Below are 18,463 nucleotides of genomic sequence, written 5' to 3'. Positions count from 1 at the left end.
AACTTTGTTTCTCTTTGGGATGGTTTTATACTATAAACACAATCCATAAAATGTCTTCCAACGATATTCTGCTAAACCTGTAGCCATTGCAACACTACCTAGTGTATTAAAGTTTGTGGGCTTTTCTGCCGAATAAACATTTCAATACGTGTCCAAGAGATCTTCAGGATATACCGTACCTTTCTACATGATTTGGCTTTGAGTCACAGAAAGAGTTCACTTTATAAATACAGAATAAAGGATTGAACGGACTGGCACCTAATTTGATATCTGTGCGACGGACCGCTAAGGTTGGCCAAGTCTGGCCTTTGAACACACTTTAACGACCCTCACGTATGAATATTGAGTTTGGGACACATTAGCACAAACCTGTAATTGGCATTAAAGACATTTAAAAACAAATTTCTTCAATAGCAGTTATAAAATAACTTGTTGTGAAGCAATCTCAAAGCTTTATTACCTACTAGTTATGGCTGTAGAAAATTAGAAATACATAATATTAATAATGGAATGGGGGTCTCAGCATGGGTTGAGCACCCACTAAAGCTCACATAACCAAATCATGCTTTATAAAAATGTTATTCTAATGTATAAATAAATTTTTTTTTTTTTTTTTTAATAAAAAGCCTATTGTTCTCAATGTTACAACTTTATTTAAATAAGAAATAAAACGAAACCATGTTATATATTTTCAAATGCTTATTTATTTACTGGGGTAAAACTTCCTCGTTGTAAGTTTTATTAATTTGGTAAAAAAATATTACGCACAACGCACAAGAAAAGAGAGATGACTGGCGGCAGAGGCATTCCATTAGAGGTGAAGCGTATATACTAGAACAGATGTTTGGAACAGATATATCAAAGAGTGTTTCGTACTTAGTATTTCTTGCACTTCTTGCGAGTCTTGCGCGTCTTGCGAGTCTTGCGTGTACATATCGTGGACGGGGGATATCTATAGGCATCTCGCTTACACTCTTCTTATGTGGGTGAGTAAGCGAGAAAGGATATAATACTGAATTTAGAACCGTAGTCTCGAATAGTCTCTATACTATTTTTCTCTTACTCTCCCGCATAAGAAGAGTATTTCCCTAATCCAAATACTAGACAACAAAGACGAGGTACCTACACTAAGCCGTGCATTACGAACCTGCAATAGGTAAGAAGCGCCCGGCCGGACCTGCTTGCCGTCGATGCTGTTATACGCTTGCTAAAACCTTTTTTAACTGGTGGACGCATACTACCGGAGTTTTATTGACAACAGCAGCCGAGATCGCGCTGACTTTTAACATCCAATAATTCTCCAACTTTTGGGATTACAGTTTCATATATGTATACAGTTTTTTTTGTGCTGTATTAAAATTTTTTGTATTTATATTTATATTCGTAATGTATTTATATTTATTCATATATATTTATAAAAACGTAACTCGTATAAAAACGAAATACAAAAATCTACTGTGTTTTTCGTTTTTCTGTTAAAAGCAGAGAAATGTCAAAAATCGAAACTGCCGTAAAAAGCACAAATTCACATTTTATATTTGATAATTTTATAAATGTTTGCCTATATTTGGAGGATTTCAAATTTCAAGTCATTTAGTTTATTTTTTTGACAGATTTATTGTTAATTTCAGAACAACAAGATTTCACCTGACATGGGCTGTCCTGAGAAAATGACCTTTAAGGCGATGCACTACGTCGTGTAGTATTTTAAATTGAGCCACTATCAATAACAACCCTTACGTAGATGGCAATAAGGTTTAATTCCCGCTTAACACCATCGGCATGTTTTGATTTATGCAAGAAAAAAAGGTGGCCAAAAAGTGCCTTTTATTTTATTTTGTGGATGTTCAGGCATAAATATTAAAATTTTTTCGATCATTTTATAAATAACTTAATTTGCCACATTATACAATAAAATCATCTCCGAAAATGGGTTTGTAAGTAGGAGATTTTGAACTTTAAAGCAGTTTTTATACGACTTTACATTATTTTTTTCTGGGCTTATAAAAAGACATATCTATAAAATACTGGATTATTTGAAAGGCCAAGATGTATTCTACTCGCAGTATTTAATTAAAGCATCTGAAACATTGCTAGGCTACCAAATTTTCAAACCAAAAACACATGATTTTGCATTACTATGTATGGCATCGCCTGTCGCAGGACAGCACTTGTCAGATGAATCTTTCTTGTTGTGAGGGAATAATTCGACGTTTCAATTTTTTTTATTATTAAAATAATATTTTAGGCTAGTGAATGGGGTAAGGCGAATTACAATGCCTATTGCTGGGCCTTTTTTTAGTTTCCTCTATCCTCGTCTTAAATATTGGCATATCTATGGTTAAATTTCGGACCAATTTGCTCAGTACAAAAATCACGAAGATATCGATCTAGTGAGTGGTATATTTACAGGTATATCTATGATTCGCGCAGGGGGGTATAACCAATACCTCCTAGAACAACTAAGGCCAGGACACTGAATCAAGATGGCCGCCGCTAAAGGCTGATGAGCATGGATTAATAAATCTAATTAGATGCCAATTATGGTAAAATAGTGATCTGAAGAGAGATTATATTATACTAAATACACACTGAAGTGCAAAAAACATAGGTACATATACACTGGGAAAATTGTAGTGACGGGTAAAAAAGGAAAAGAAAAATTCTTAGTAAAAATCTTTAATTTCCTTTGTTAAAAATGCAACATTTCTAAGTACAGTACTTATAATAATTAGTAGTAAGTAGGTACTTATAATAATTATAAAAGGTATTAAAAAAAGAATTTTTTAGAAGTCTAAGAGCTAGTTGTTTTATAGAATTTAAACAATTCAGCAAATTTCAATGTATGTTTTCATGAAAGTTCTATTTAAATTCTGTTATTATATCAATATGGACAATTTGTTTCACATAACAGAACTTGAGTAGAACTTTGACAGAACTAACTTTGAAATTTGATGAATAGTTCATGTTCTGTGAAACAACTAGTCCTAAGAAATAAAGTAAATAGAAACAAAATGAATAATTGATAGCATTTAATAATGAAATTAGATTATAATGATATGTGTGGGAATATGTATAATATGAATGTTGTGTGTGTTGGTGGATATGGTAGACGCTGAGATTGTAGAGCAGTCTGCTGCAGCTGCTGGAGGCTGGCTGCTGGGGGCTGGCTGCTGTATGGCTGGCGGGTGCATCTGAAAATAATAACAACTAAAGTAGTACACATATAAGTAGTAGGGGTATATTGTTTTGACATGTTGAATGTTGATGAGGGAATGATGTGCTTGGATATATCAATCAGTCAAGAATATTTTTTTTTACTGTGTAGATTTTGCGACTTTTCACTACTTTTTTGGTGGTATCATTTCTTTTTTTAACATAATTATTTAACAATGAATTTGTAGATGATCTGATTAAATGGTGCAAAATAATATTTGATGAATGTCCAGCGGGACAATTAAAATCTGTTAGGAAAAAATCTCTATCGTTGATAGCATCAATTGTCAATTGTAATACTAATTCAAGCTGGTTATTGTAATCTAAAAACATTTTTTCTAGTTTGGTTGATAAAAGCTTTTGAACGGTCACATAGTTATGAATGACGGCATTGACGATGTCAGGGTGAGGACATAATAAACCACCTCGATCCATATTCCTTATTAGAGAGTAACTACAATCTGTGTCTAACATTTTATCGACAGTGATGGAATTGGAACATGTTGTACATTTAAGTTTCTTTAAAACGGTTCGGGCACAATAACCTGCGAGATATGTAAGAACAGGGAGACTGGCTTCTGCTTGCTGGAAATCTTTCTCAGTAAATGTTTTATATAAACCAGAAAAAGAAAAATTCGGTTGCTTATTTGAACTGGTACAGGCCTGGGGTTCAGTTTCAAGTTCACAATCAATAATGTCAATCTGTATACGGCCATATGCAGACGAAGACAACGTCAAAGGTAGCAGATCTTGTATCCTCAACTTTGACTCCACTTCAAATATTTGTCTGATTGATATTAAATATTGTGAACCCGCCATAGTTCTATACTTACCAAACCTAGCTTCTAACGCATCTGTTTGAATTTTGCCCGGAAGAAAATATTTAAACTTTAAAGTATTTATACAATATTCAGCCATTTCTAAAAGACCACGGGTTGTATGTGTAATAGCTAAGTGAGTTTCTCTTGTCAATGAATTAAAATGATTATTTGAAGCTTTCCATGAATCTAACCATTTAATATTTTTTTCTAAAAATGCTACATTTTCTTCACCAGGTTTAAGAGAAAGTGGTTGTTGAAGGGGATTTCTAAATCGTATTCCCTTGAATGGAGTTTTTACATTGACAATATCCCACCACGTGCGAATTAAATATATGAAATCAGCAGTTGTTGCATAATGGGTAATATTATGTCGCTCACCTAGAATCATCAATGCCTGTTGAACAAATTCATTAAACACATTTTGAACAACACATTTTGAACAACACGCTTCACGTTTTGTCTTTCAAAAGAACTTGGGCAAAGAGATTTCATTGTTAATCCATAAGCAAACTTGACTAAATTTTTACATTCTAATTCATGAAGTCGTTTTATGGAAGAAAACGCAGCTACTGATTCAGACGTATGATCGTGGAAGTCTGGAAACGATAAAACTTGTTGATTGTCTTTCTGATTAATCCAATTATTTCTTATACATTTGAATATGTGGACGGAATCTAAAATATAAAATAAAGGTAAACTTTCATTGGATGGATGACAGTAGACAGTTTTCAGTTGCGGGGGAGTGCTGAAAGACATCATAGCTTTTCTATTAATGGAATTATTATCACTAACTACGCACAAAACATTAAAACCTATCTTTTGAAGACCCATTATAATTTTTTTAATAACAGTAAATAATTGTGCTGCATTCATAGTTTTAACGGGGAGTATGTGGACTACTTCTTTATATGAAGAGAGTAAGCTTTGAATCATAAAGACATGGGCAGTAGTAGCTGCATTTTCACTATTGTAAGCTATTCCCAAAATGCTGCCTCCGCTGTAATCTAAATATGGCTTTATGTGAATTTCATCTATCATCAATGTTACATTCAAATCACTTTTCGTTAACAAACTAAATTTATGTTTAATAAATGACAAAAAATTACTGTCACTCTGTTCATTTAGCGGGTTTGTTTGAAACTTGGAGCAAACTCTTTTCAAAGTTCTAGGATGGGGAAACGTTAGATGATCTGAGCCTCGTAGGAATTTATATGAATGGGGTGAAATAGAATACAGAATGCTACTGAAGACTACAAAACATGGTGAATATCTTAAAGCCCCTGATTTTCGATTTAATAATTGTAACTGTTCTGTTAAAAATTGAATTTTTTTTTGCTTTTTGGTGTCATCTGCAAATAAGTTATCAATTTCACTTAGTAAATGGACCACAGTTTCTAATACAGTATCTATAGAATTGTCAGAAACATTTTTGAAGGACTGAATCGATAATAAAATAGTATTAAGTTCATTGTAATTGTTTATTTGCTGGGGAAATATTTTTTCACCTAATTGTGTTAATTCTATGCATTCAACAAATAAACTCAATTGTAAATTTATATCGACAACGGCAGATGCAATGACTTTTGGAAATGGAGTTGAGGCAAGATAACAAAAAAACTACGGAACTTTCTCTTTTCACAGTAATACAATCAGTTGGGAAGTTATTTTTGTCAATGCAACCTAAAAATTCATCAAAAGTTGAAAAATGGTTCAGAGATTCAAATACTGCATTAGAAACTATGCTCTTTTCTACTGCTATTTGTAAATTGAGAAGTTCTTTCCTGCTTTTCCTTGCGTCCACACTTTCTCGGGCTGATGTTGGAGTTGCCGACAGGTAGGCTGGACAATTTGGCAGAATTGATGGGACGGCTCCTGGAGCAAGTTTCACTCTCTTATAATTCATTATTTATTGCTCTCCAGTTTCTATATTGGTGTGGACACTGGCTGAAATTATGTCTTCCTTTCTAAAATGCAGCTCGCAAACCTGAAAAGTTATTACTTTAATGTTAATTTATGTTTAAATGTTTATTTATAAATGAACCTCATTCTTCCACCAGATGTCTTAAAAGATATATTAAATTACAGCAATTTTGGCAGCATACCATAAATGTCAATCTCTTTCTAAACTTCATCAATCAACATGCATTCAATTTTACTTGTACATATAATATAGGTACATTTTCACAATGCACGACAATTAATAGATTTTAATTACACATAGTACCCTTCTACAAAATAGTGTTAATTAGCCGTTCAATATTAAATATCTAGGCACTAGATTGAAACATTGCGATTTTTCATTTTGTTGTCTTTTATTACAGCAAAAAGCTGTAAAAACCGATATTACTATACGAAATTCGACAACAACGTTAATAAACACTTTTTAATATCAAAATAATATGAATACGATCTGTAAACATCACATTTGCCCATAGCAGTTGCACGTTTTTTATATACATTATTGAGGTTATGTACAAAATCGAATTGTCGATGTTATTGTAAGGCGCTGTTTTTGAAATAAAAATAAGCACATTTCACTTACCGTTGAATATTTCGTTGGAATAAAATCTCGATGAATAGCCTTAACCCATTTTTGACGTAAAATAACTTCATTTGGAAACTTGAAAGTGTGACGTTTTGGTCCGCTATCGTAATTTCCTTTGCAACGCGGAACAACGCACTTGTTAACCATTTTAAAAATTGAAAACACTTCTGTAGATAATAAATATATAAAGTCGCTAAAAGGTTTTAGCTTAACGCTTCTAATTTATAGTTTTTTTCGCTAAAATCAAGACGCACGCGCTGCGGTGTACGCAATAATAGCCCATAGACGTGGGTGAAGTGAGTCAAAATGTATGAATCTGACGTTTCAAGCCGCCAACGTTCAGCCTCCTAGAAGATTAATTGCCGCCAGAGGCGCAAACTGAGTCTAGGCCTTATGGGACTGGGACACGGTCAAGCGGCTTGATCGCAAGCACGTAGTTTTTTTGTCTATTGTTGTCTATTGTTGTCTATTATTGTCTATGCTTAGCGGCTTGACAGCCCGCATCAAGCCTCTCCGTCAAGCATGGCCACGCCTTCCTGTGATTTCGTGGTGGTCTATGTATATGTACTTCTATGCCTTCCTGTCATTTCGTGACTCGCGGCAAAATGGAATCTGTCAAAGACAAAGCGTTCTTGGCTCTTACGTTAGCTTTATGTTTGAATAAAATAATAAAAAGAAACGAATTTGGTGTCAAGAATGGTACAAGTTAAGGTACCGCTTTACCCATGAGCATTTGCAAAGTGTATTACAGGCTACAGCTATTTTTTGTATGAATATCTTGTGCGGTATTCATACAAAAAATATGTTTTCTCCATTGAAAATTCAGAAAATTATTTATTCTACAGTTTGATTATTAATGACCTTGAAAACCGCTGTCATAATTATTAAAAAATACTAAAATACTTCCAAAATTTTTAAATTAGATGGATTTCTACAAATTGAACACAAAAACAATAACTAAGTACCTATTTTATAACAATTTTATTCAATTTACATCATTGTTTATGATACGTGATATTTATTTGTCTATTGTCGTTTGTCTATTCCCACAAAAATATAAATTCGCATCAAGCCTCGCCGCAAGCACGTAGAATTGCGCAATGCTTGCAAGCCAGCTTCGGTACACGGTCAAAATGCTTGACACAAAGTGCCATAGACAATAAACTACGTGCTTGCGATCAAGCCGCTTGACCGTGTCCACGTCCCATTAAGGGACGTGGACACGGTCAAGCGGCTTGATCGCAAGCACGTAGTTTTTTTGTCTATTGTTGTCTATTGTTGTCTATTATTGTCTATGCTTAGCGGCTTGACAGCCCGCATCAAGCCTCTCCGTCAAGCATGGCCACGCCTTCCTGTGATTTCGTGGTGGTCTATGTATATGTACTTCTATGCCTTCCTGTCATTTCGTGACTGGCGGCAAAATGGAATCTGTCAAAGACAAAGCGTTCTTGGCTCTTACGTTAGCTTTATGTTTGAATAAAATAATAAAAAGAAACGAATTTGGTGTCAAGAATGGTACAAGTTAAGGTACCGCTTTACCCATGAGCAATTGCAAAGTGTATTACAGGCTACAGCTATTTTTGTATGAATATCTTGTGCGGTATTCATACAAAAAATATGTTTTCTCCATTGAAAATTCAGAAAATTATTTATTCTACAGTTTGATTATTAATGACCTTGAAAACCGCTGTCATAATTATTAAAAAATACTAAAATACTTCCAGAATTTTTAAATTAGATGGATTTCTACAAATTGAACACAAAAACAATAACTAAGTACCTATTTTATAACAATTTTATTCAATTTATATCATTGTTTATGATACGTGATATTTATTTGTCTATTGTCGTTTGTCTATTCCCACAAAAATATAAATTCGCATCAAGCCTCGCCGCAAGCACGTAGAATTGCGCAATGCTTGCAAGCCAGCTTCGGTACACGGTCAAAATGCTTGACACAAAGTGCCATAGACAATAAACTACGTGCTTGCGATCAAGCCGCTTGACCGTGTCCAAGTCCCATTAGTTGTTCTAGGAGGTTTTGGTATAACTCCGAGAAAAAAGTGGGTCAGAAAAAAAGACACGGTAATCTCTATGGCTGACTTGTGAAGTATATTTTCCACAAACCAGTGCGCACTTCATGCATGTTTATAGGTCGCTGTCATTGGCCGATTTTAAGGCTAGCCAATGGGGTTCGCTCCGAATGAGAATTATATTGTCTATGGTTACGCCTTTCTTATAGTTTCTATCCTAGTCGATGGTGAGTGTGTCGTGTAGTGACGTATATTTTTCAGTTACGGACTTTTATCTATGGCAAACTTTAGGACCCATGGGCTCAGTATGAAAAACCCGAAGATATTGATCTAGTGAGTGGTTCATTTATGGATTCGCGTCTTGCATCTTGTTACTCCGAACAATACCAATTTTACTCCGCTTATCTGAAGTAATATTGTATTAACTGCATGATATTTGTGTTCCATTTATACAGTTTTGTATTACTTCAGTGACCATCACTATTATATCCTAAAGTTAATCCCATTCTTGCATTTCTACTTTTCTAGTGACGTTTCTTCTAAAAGTTTGAATTGTTGCCTTGTACGTAAATAGGTTAATGTTATATTGACCAAGTAAAACCTAAGCCCCTTATTTGGTGCATGTTCATTTTAAGAATATGTCACATTTGGCAATATTGGCGATATAATATACTTAGTTACCCAAAACCAAAAAAAGTTTTCACGGTAAGTACATGTTTTGGGAGGAATGCAGATCACGCCAAACTCTGGGAATTGAATAAAAATGCACTTTCTAGATGAAAAAAGTGTGTAGAAATTCATTAAAAAAATAATTAAGGCGCGGAAGAATAAATTGAGGGAGATACAGCCGATCAAAATTTAATAAATTGCACTTCGCGATCTGATATTATCACCATATTCGGACAGTCCGCCGCCATATTTTGTCACGAAAATCAAATTAAAAACTTTTAATACTTTTGAAATTTCAGTAGTGCCATCCAAAAAATAAAAAGTGTTGCCATATAATAATATCAATGCATGGAAAATTCTGAAAATTAAATATCATTTGCCAGATTGGTAGTTTATTATTTAAAATCTTGTAAATACTTAATTTATGTATATATATAACCTAACCTAACTGTGATTTTCTATAACAAAAAAATGACCCTTTAATAACGCCCACTCGCGTCCCCTTTAGAGTTTTATCCCAGTTTTCAAGTAGTTTGTGGGCTACGCTAGGTTTGTATAGACGGTTTGTGATTTAATACTAATACCTTTTTTCCATGTTATTTCCTGTTACACAAAATTGCCCCTTTAATAACGCCTGCTCGCGTCCCCTTTAGAGTTAAATCCCAGTTTTCAAGTAGTTTGTGGGCTACGCTAGGTTTGTATAGACTGGTTTGTGATTTAATTCTAATACCTTTTTCCCATGTTCTTCTGCCTACGCTAACCCAAACTAAACACCTAACCTATTTTCTAAAAAATATTATTATTATATGGCAACACTTTTCTTTTTTTGGTTGGCACTACTGAAATTTCAAAAGTAAATAGTTGCTAATTTGATTTTCTTAAGTCATAATTGATAAATAAAACATGGTTCCTATGTATCGCGTACGAAGTTTCAAAACCCTATAACTCAGTTAATAGTGCCGACTCCCACCTAATTCTTTCAGATTCGGATTCCCCAGCCCTAAATTAGTCTAAATCAAGTTCAATTTCGGTTATACTCCCATAAACCGAATATTACCCTCAGATCGCGAAGTACAATTTTATTAAACTTTGATCGGCTGTATCTCCCTCAATTTATTCTTCCGCGCCTTAATTCTTTTTTTAATGAGTTTCTACACACTTTTCTCATCTAGAAAGTGCATTTTTATTCAATTCCCAGAGTTTGGCGTGATCTGCATTTCACCCCATGTTTTTGTTCATTGTAATTTTACAAAGGTCACAAATGCCAACCGAAGGATTAGTAAGTTTTTCTGTTGACACTGAAGAGTACACTTTTACTTTTTCCTATTAGTCAATTCCATTAAGTATAACATCACATATTTTTTCTCGCGTTTGCTTATTGTCAATATAGTTTATTTTACTCTACACCTTGAAATAGAAACCAATGTTGTACATTTAGTTATGTTTACCATATCTGGTCACAAAACACGGATAAAACCATTTAAAGCATCCTTCCTGTGCTGAATAGGGATCGAGAGTGATACTGAGGCTGTCTTTCTCTCAGATGACCTTGGAGCAACTGGTTCGACTCCCTCAAAAGTACACCATACTAAATTTGACAGTTCTAAACTTGTTCTGAACCTGTACTGTCACGATAAAAACTCATTTAATTAGGTTTTATTAATCCCGATAAGTATATTTACTGCAAGTCAAGCTTGGCATTTGCGCAGTCAACATTAGATTTAGTTTTCTATAGGAACTACCCGGTCTCTGGTCTGTTGTTTTATTAGTGAAGGCGGCCGTGAGATATTATAAATGTTGATTCTATTTTTATTATGCATATGTTTTTCCCGCACGATTATTTATTGTAAACATAATTCTAGTTTGTATTTAAATCACCACGAGAAGAAAATAATAATATATAATCCTTTTGTTTATGTTTCTTTTCATGTAATTGAATGACTCGCATAATAAGCGTTATAAAAAAACTGTCAACGGGACACTTGCAAGCATTGTTTGCTTTATGCAATAACATTTTAACTTAGTCGTATGACTGACATAACTTTTGTATATTTACTCTCGGTCTTGATATTTGACATCTTTGATGCATAGGTCAAATAATCGTCCATGATAATTATTGTAAGTGTTCGAGTTCACCACCGAGGTTTTGAATATGTCGTTCCAACTGAAAGTGATTACTTTTATGTAGTTTTCTTAATATACTGTTTCAGGTATGATTTATTTTAAGCTGGGACCAAGTAAAAGAAGGCCATGGATCTTCCGAACCCAGATAGTGTTTCCATCAAGGTGGAGCCAGGGTCCCAGGAAGAGCGGGGAGGTGAAATATCTTATACTCATCTAGATATCCACCTCCTGGATATAAAAAAGGAATTTTCGCAGTATGCGGAGAGCACTCCGTCAACCAGTAAGATGAATTACGGAAATAAGAATAATATATAAATAAATAATAGAATAATAAACGAAGTATGTTTAAGATTTTGAGGAATTCTTTCCCGTTTCTGAATGATTTGCAGACAGAAATTGTATCACTCTTTATGGAGTCCTATCTTGACGTTCATTAGTTATCTGGTATTTCCTTTAAAATGCATCTTCACAGTAAACTGTCAAACTAAGCAAACTTATAATGCTGACAAAATCTCGATTTATAAAGTTAAAACATTGGTAAATTTTGGATAGGGCCTGACGCGCTTATTACGAATAATTTTTAGAAAAAAAACTTTATGTTCGCCTTAATTACTATAAAAGAAAACTTTTTGCATTTCGGGCGGCGGAAAATTATGCATTTTGATTTTCAATTGCGTAAAACCAAAATTCACTTCGCGAATCGATGTGGCGACAATGCGCCGCCATTAGGAACGCACTGTTATGTTGGTATCAATGATGCATTAACAAGAGCTAAATACGACCGTTGCTATAAAAAAAATATAACAAAAAAAAAACAAAATATATTAGGGTTTGTAAACTTCAGCAGACATTTTGAAAAATTCGTGGAGTCGGTCTTTGTTTTTGGGCACCGATCTCTTCCACAATTCACAGAGATATCCCTCATAATGGGCCTTACTCCTCCCGAATCTGGGTACATTTCCCCTCACATCTCTCCAGCACCGCTCGATATTTTGAGTGTGTGCCCCGGTTTCTGGGTCTACAAATGATAAACTGTGATTCACTCAGATGTACGAAACCTTCATTTCCAAGGCAATCATACGCCTTCCAGCAATCACTTATGATTGTGGTGCCCGGTAATATGTATGCTTTAATTATTTCCAACAAGGTTTCTTTGGAGGGATCCTCTACTCCGCAGACAAACATTTTCTTGGATTCTCTTTCGAATCCACCGAAAATCCATTTACCGTCCACTTTTCTACCACGGTTGTACTTGCGCTTTCCAATTTTTGCCTCATCCACTTCCACGGTGATACCAACACCTCCGATCTTCTGCTTCATTTTGTCGCACCAGAGCACGCAAACCTCCCGGCAATACGACGAACAGTTCACGACCGTGTCACTGCTGATATCCATCTCTTCCATCAAGAAGGTAGTCCTAGGTGGACGCATCATCGTCCAAAATGACACGAAGGTGCATATTTTGGCGATTGAAAGATTTGGATGGCCGAAAAATGTGCCTTTTCTTATAGAAACAGTAAACTTGCACCTTTTCTTGACCCGATTGTGGCCCGAATCCACCACAAACGTTTTTCGGCAACTGTACGTCATTTTCGAGAAGCTACCAAGATTTTGACAAAGTTCGCACTTTTTCTCCCGGAGAAGCACTCCGTGGCTTCTTAACCACTCAATCATGGCATCTTCATTTCTTACGATGTCTCCAAACCCCAAAAGTCCAACCGAACACGAATTGCACGACATTTTTTCTACTAGAAGGTCTTGTTCGGCGAAAGAAATAGACGGAACTAATTATGTAAATGCATTGTTCGGAAACGGAAACAAAATAACCGGGAACAAAAAAACCGGAAAGAAGAAATAAATATGAGTATTTATGTCGCGGGAGGCACTAAACATGCAAATTTTGTTATGTTAGTATTCTATTATGTGACTATACGAAAAGATGATAGAGCAAAGCGTAGAAAGCAAAATAAAGTGTCCCCTTTATACCGCCTGCTCGCGTCAAGGCAAGAAAAACATCCCAGTTTTCAAGTAATTTAGCGGCTACGCGAGGTTTGTGTAACATGGTTTGTGATACAAAAAAAAGTGCCCCTTTATAACGCCTGCTCGCGTCAAGGCAAGAAAAACATCCCAGTTTTCAAGTAGTTTAACGGCTACGCTAGGTTTGTGTAACATGGTTTGTGATACAAAAGAAAGGGCTGTATTTCCCTCAATTTTAGAAAAATTAAAGTTTGTTAACATTATAATTCTGTTGTGTTTTCATAATTTCGCGCCAATCCATTTGTATTCCACGAAGTAAGCCATAGTCGTATCTACGCAATGTATCAGGGATACCAACATAACAGTGACGTACCTAATGGCAGCTGATTGCCGCCGCATCGATTCGCCAAGTGAATTTTGGTTAACGCAATTGAAAATTTAAATTCATTATTTTCCGCCGCCCGAAATGCAAAAAGTTTTCTTTTATAGTAATTAAGGCGAATATAAAGTTTTTTTCTAAAAAATATTCGTAATAAGCGTGTCAGGCCCTATCCATTAATTAATATTACATTTTCCACACATGATATATGTTATGTATGATCGTCCATCAAAGTATGTGTAGGTCTTCATGCACAAACTCATTATTTCACTAACAATATAATAAACCAAAAAATATCCATTCTACAGGAGTGCAGGCAAATAACTTTATGTTCACTTCGTGGTGCCTCATCCCATTCGCTTTTACAAGATTTATCAATGATTTCTTCAATCGTAAATAAATGTTTTTTTATTAAAACAATAAGTTTTCTTATAACTCCTCCCGGAGAAAGAAGGTCGTAGTCCTTAATTCAATAGGTTATTCGTATTTGCATGTCAACGTAAGTATTGTTGTTTTGTTTCTCCAGGTAGCATTAATGTGGAGACTATTACCATCAAGATAGAACCTGGACAACGAGAGGAGTTTGGAATGGGAATTCATTACTCAGATATTGACGTAGACCTCCCGGATATTAAAAAGGAATGCTTAGAGCGCTCTGAAAGATTTTCCCACACAGAAGGTATAAACGATTTTGTTTTGTTAAAGTTAACAATTCGTGCTCTCCTAATTTATGCGTTTTTTTATGAATTTACCTAACTCAAGAGCTTCATTCATAATCTTTTTCAGACTTGTCAAACGTGAAGACGTACGAAAAACCTTTTTCATGTCCTAACTGCAACCATCTTTTTGCTACCAAGGGGAATCTAAAAAATCACATGTTTACCCACAGTGGAGAAAAACCTTTTCCATGTCCCGACTGCAACTATCTATGTTCTACAAAGTCGGGTCTAAAAATTCACATGCTCACACACAATGGAGAAAAACCTTTTTCATGTCCCGACTGCAACTATCTATGTTCTATTAAGGGGAATCTAAAAAGACACATACTCTCACACAGTAGAGAAAAACCTTTTTCATGTGCCGACTGCAACTATTCGTCTGTGAGAAAGGATTTACTAAAGAAGCATAAGCTTACCCACAGTGGCGAAAAACCTTTTTCATGTCCCGACTGCAAATATTCAAGTTCAACAAAGGGAGATTTAAGACGTCACTTGTTGACCCACAGTGGAGAAAAACCTTTTTCATGTGCCGACTGCAACTATTCGGGTGTGACAAAGGATTTACTAAAAAAGCACATGCTTACCCACAGTGGCGAAAAACCTTTTTCATGTCCGGAATGCAACTATTTGGGTTTGAGAAAAGATTTACTAAAAAGGCACATGTTTACACACAGTGGAGAAAAACCTTTTTCATGTCCCGACTGCAACTATCGTTGTGCTAGAAAGGGATATTTAAAAATGCACATGTTAACTCACGGTGGAGATAGACCGTTTTCATGCCCCGACTGTAACTATTCATGTTTAACAGAGGGAGATCTAAGAAGTCATTTGCTGACCCACAGTCGAGAAAAACCTTTTTCATGTCCCGACTGTATCTATTCATGTTCAACAAAGGGAATTCTAAAACGTCACTTGCTGACTCACAGTGGAGAAAAGCCATTTTTTTGTGCCCAATGCAACTATTCATGTTTAACAAAGGGAAATCTAACACGTCACTTGCTGACCCATAGTGGAGAAAAACCGTTTTCATGTCCCGACTGTAACTATTCATGTTCAACAAAAAGAATTCTAAATCGTCACTTGCTGACCCACAGTGGAGAAAGGTCTTTTTTTGTGCCCACTGCAACTATTCATGTTCTTAAAAAGGACCATTGAAAATTCACATCTTTACCCACAGGACTAAAATATATGTTTCTAGCTGTTAATTAATACCTTCGTAATTCAAAATAATTCTCTTTGTTAAAGGAGTGTCTTAAGTTCTTAACATGAAATATTTTTTGGAATACTACCATACAAATTAACTTTTGAACATATATATATTAAAAAAAAACTGTCTGCCCAATTCTAAGTATGTTCCCATAACTTCACTTATCCTACGTCCCCCTCCCCCACCTCTCTCCCACAACTGTATTGGAGAATTAATTGGACTTGTGCATAGTAAACCTTTTGCAGCATTGATTTTTGAAGACTATTTCTCAGTTTGAGGACAATGTAGTAAAGTTTACGTATTATTTTAATAGTTTGTCCATTGTGTTCTGTCCAGTCAATGTGTTGATCTGTTAGTGTGCCTAAGTATTTAATGAAATTCTTTTTTGTCAGAACAATTTTAACATGAGTTATAAACACTAATTTTCGAATTTATTGTTGAAAGGTTTTGTCCCTTGGTGAAAATGTTATGTAGTAAGTTTTATACCGGTTAAAGAGCGGTAATTGCCAGCCAACCATTGTTTTAACCTGTTTATTTCTACACACGCGTTTCGATATGCTTCTTCCCAGGTTTTTTTGTGTGATCTAGACTGTGTTGTCGGCGAAAGTTATTATTTTTCTTATTTTCAGAATCGATAGCATTTCATTTACATAAATTATTGTTGTAATCTTCTGTGTTGATTAAATTAAAATGTAACACTTTTAGGACGGGTTGTTTCGGAGAATTTGAACAATTTATCAAATTTCAACGTTCATTTTCGGGTTCTGTGAAAGACTTATTCAAGTTCTGTTTTTATATCATTGTAGGCTAGTTGCTTGACAAAACTGAAATAAAAACAGAACTTGAAAAAATCTTTCACAGAACTTGAAAATGAACGTTGAAATTTGATGAATTGTTCAGATTCTCCGAAACAACCCGTCCTAAATAACTGGTTTTTTGACGAAGTACGTATTACAAGAAAGATGACAGCAGTGTACACTGTACAGAGCATAGAGAAAAAAAACAAAAGAAAACCAAATGTGTTGCCAACTTTTAAACTAACATTATTACTAAAGAAAATAATGTATTACATTGTATGTTTTAACACCCCCGGTCAATGTAACACATTCTTACATTATCTATATCTATAATTTTTAACTACCTTTGTTATAACTGAGAGATTTTACACTAGGCCACATTGAATAACAAATTTATGCAACAGGTTTTTGTTTAATGACTTAGTAAACATATCAGCTATTTGATCCTCAATCTTAACAAACACTAAACATATCTTACATTCCTCAATTAAATCATTGACAAAATGATAACGTATATCAATATGTTTTAGTCTTTTAATATTATCAGTATTTGCAACCATTATGGCAGACTGGTTATCACAGTATATAGGTACAGGACAAAAATTTATGTTATTGAAGTCTTTCAATAAACTTGACAGCCAACAAGATTCACTAGCCGCCATACTGACTGCAACATACTCTGCCTCGGTTGATGATAAGCTTACGGAACACTGTTTCTTAGAACACCACGATATAATACAATTGGAGAACTTGAAACAGTAGCCAGTGGTAGACTTTCTATCTCGTGTGTCACCACCCCAATCTGCATCGCAATGCCCAACAAGCCCATCATCATTACATTTGAAAATCAGCTTATAATCTAGAGTATATTTGATATATCTTTAAATTCTTTTTAAATGAGTCAACAAAACATCACTTGCATTATTTTGGTACCTACTTAATATAGATAAAGCTACACAAAGGTCTGGCCTAGTGCCTGAGACCGCATACATTAAACTTCCAATAATTTTCCTACAAGTGTTTTCAATATCCTTGTCAGACTTACATTCTTTGGATTCTAAGATTTGTACATTAAAATTTTGATCAATAGGGGTATATATGGGTTTGCAATTTTCCATGTTAAATCTTTTTAATACATTTTCTAAATAAGATCTTTGACATAATTCATTTACACCATCTTAACATTATAATCATAACTTATAATATTTCACCATTCCTAAAATCAATTAATAACTGTTTAACTGAATTATGTAATATTAAAAATTGTATTATTGCTGGTGACCTCAACATAAATATTCTGCCCACAAACGAACATTCTCAGTGCCAAGAATACTTAAATACGCTCACATACCATGGATTCCAAAGCACCATAAACACTCCCACACGTGCTACATTAGACTCCATTTCATGCATTGACCACATCATGGTCAAATCAAACTGCCCAGTTATATCTATTGTATATGAATCTACACTTACCGAACACTACACCACTATTCTTTCCATACAAACATGCAACAGAAAAGACAAACATAAAAACACAACAAATAAGAAAAAAATCATTCAAATCAATTATGATTGTGTTCGTCAATCTCTGATGAGTAAATCGTGGTCAGAATTACTGAACACCACAAATCCAGAAGACGCCTGGACGTACTTTATCAATTACTTACAGACTATCATTAACGAACATACAAACATAATTATAAAACATATACCAAATAATATTTTACCTATTAAGCCATGGATTAACCACACTATTATTAAATCTATCCGTAAACGTAACAAACTCCACAAAAACGTTATTAACAATCCTTATGATATACAACTTCGAAACTTTTATAAAAGATATAGAAACATTTGTACCCAAATAATAAGAAAGGCTAAAGAGATATATTACAAACAGAAAATAGAAAACTGTAATAATGATCCTTAAAAACTTTGGAAAACACTTAAAGAAGCCACTCACTCTCAACCGA

At 34.5% G+C, this 18,463-nt stretch overlaps 1 long non-coding RNA gene across 1 annotated transcript; it reads left to right on the top strand.

The window, feature by feature from the left end:
* The first annotated feature begins 10,921 nt into the window (after positions 1 to 10,921).
* Positions 10,922 to 16,274, top strand: LOC149414950 (uncharacterized). The gene is made up of 4 exons (XR_016303881.1): positions 10,922 to 11,130; positions 11,512 to 11,688; positions 14,291 to 14,443; positions 14,551 to 16,274. It is a non-coding gene; the product is annotated as an uncharacterized LOC149414950 (long non-coding RNA).
* Positions 16,275 to 18,463: the final 2,189 nt, after the last annotated feature.

The sequence above is a fragment of the Hesperophylax consimilis genome, chromosome 19 (assembly GCF_061612785.1).
Source record: "Hesperophylax consimilis isolate HC1 chromosome 19, BYU_Hcon_1.0, whole genome shotgun sequence".
Classification (NCBI taxonomy): Eukaryota; Metazoa; Arthropoda; class Insecta; order Trichoptera; family Limnephilidae; genus Hesperophylax; species Hesperophylax consimilis.
This window is presented reverse-complemented; position numbering and strand designations above follow the sequence as displayed.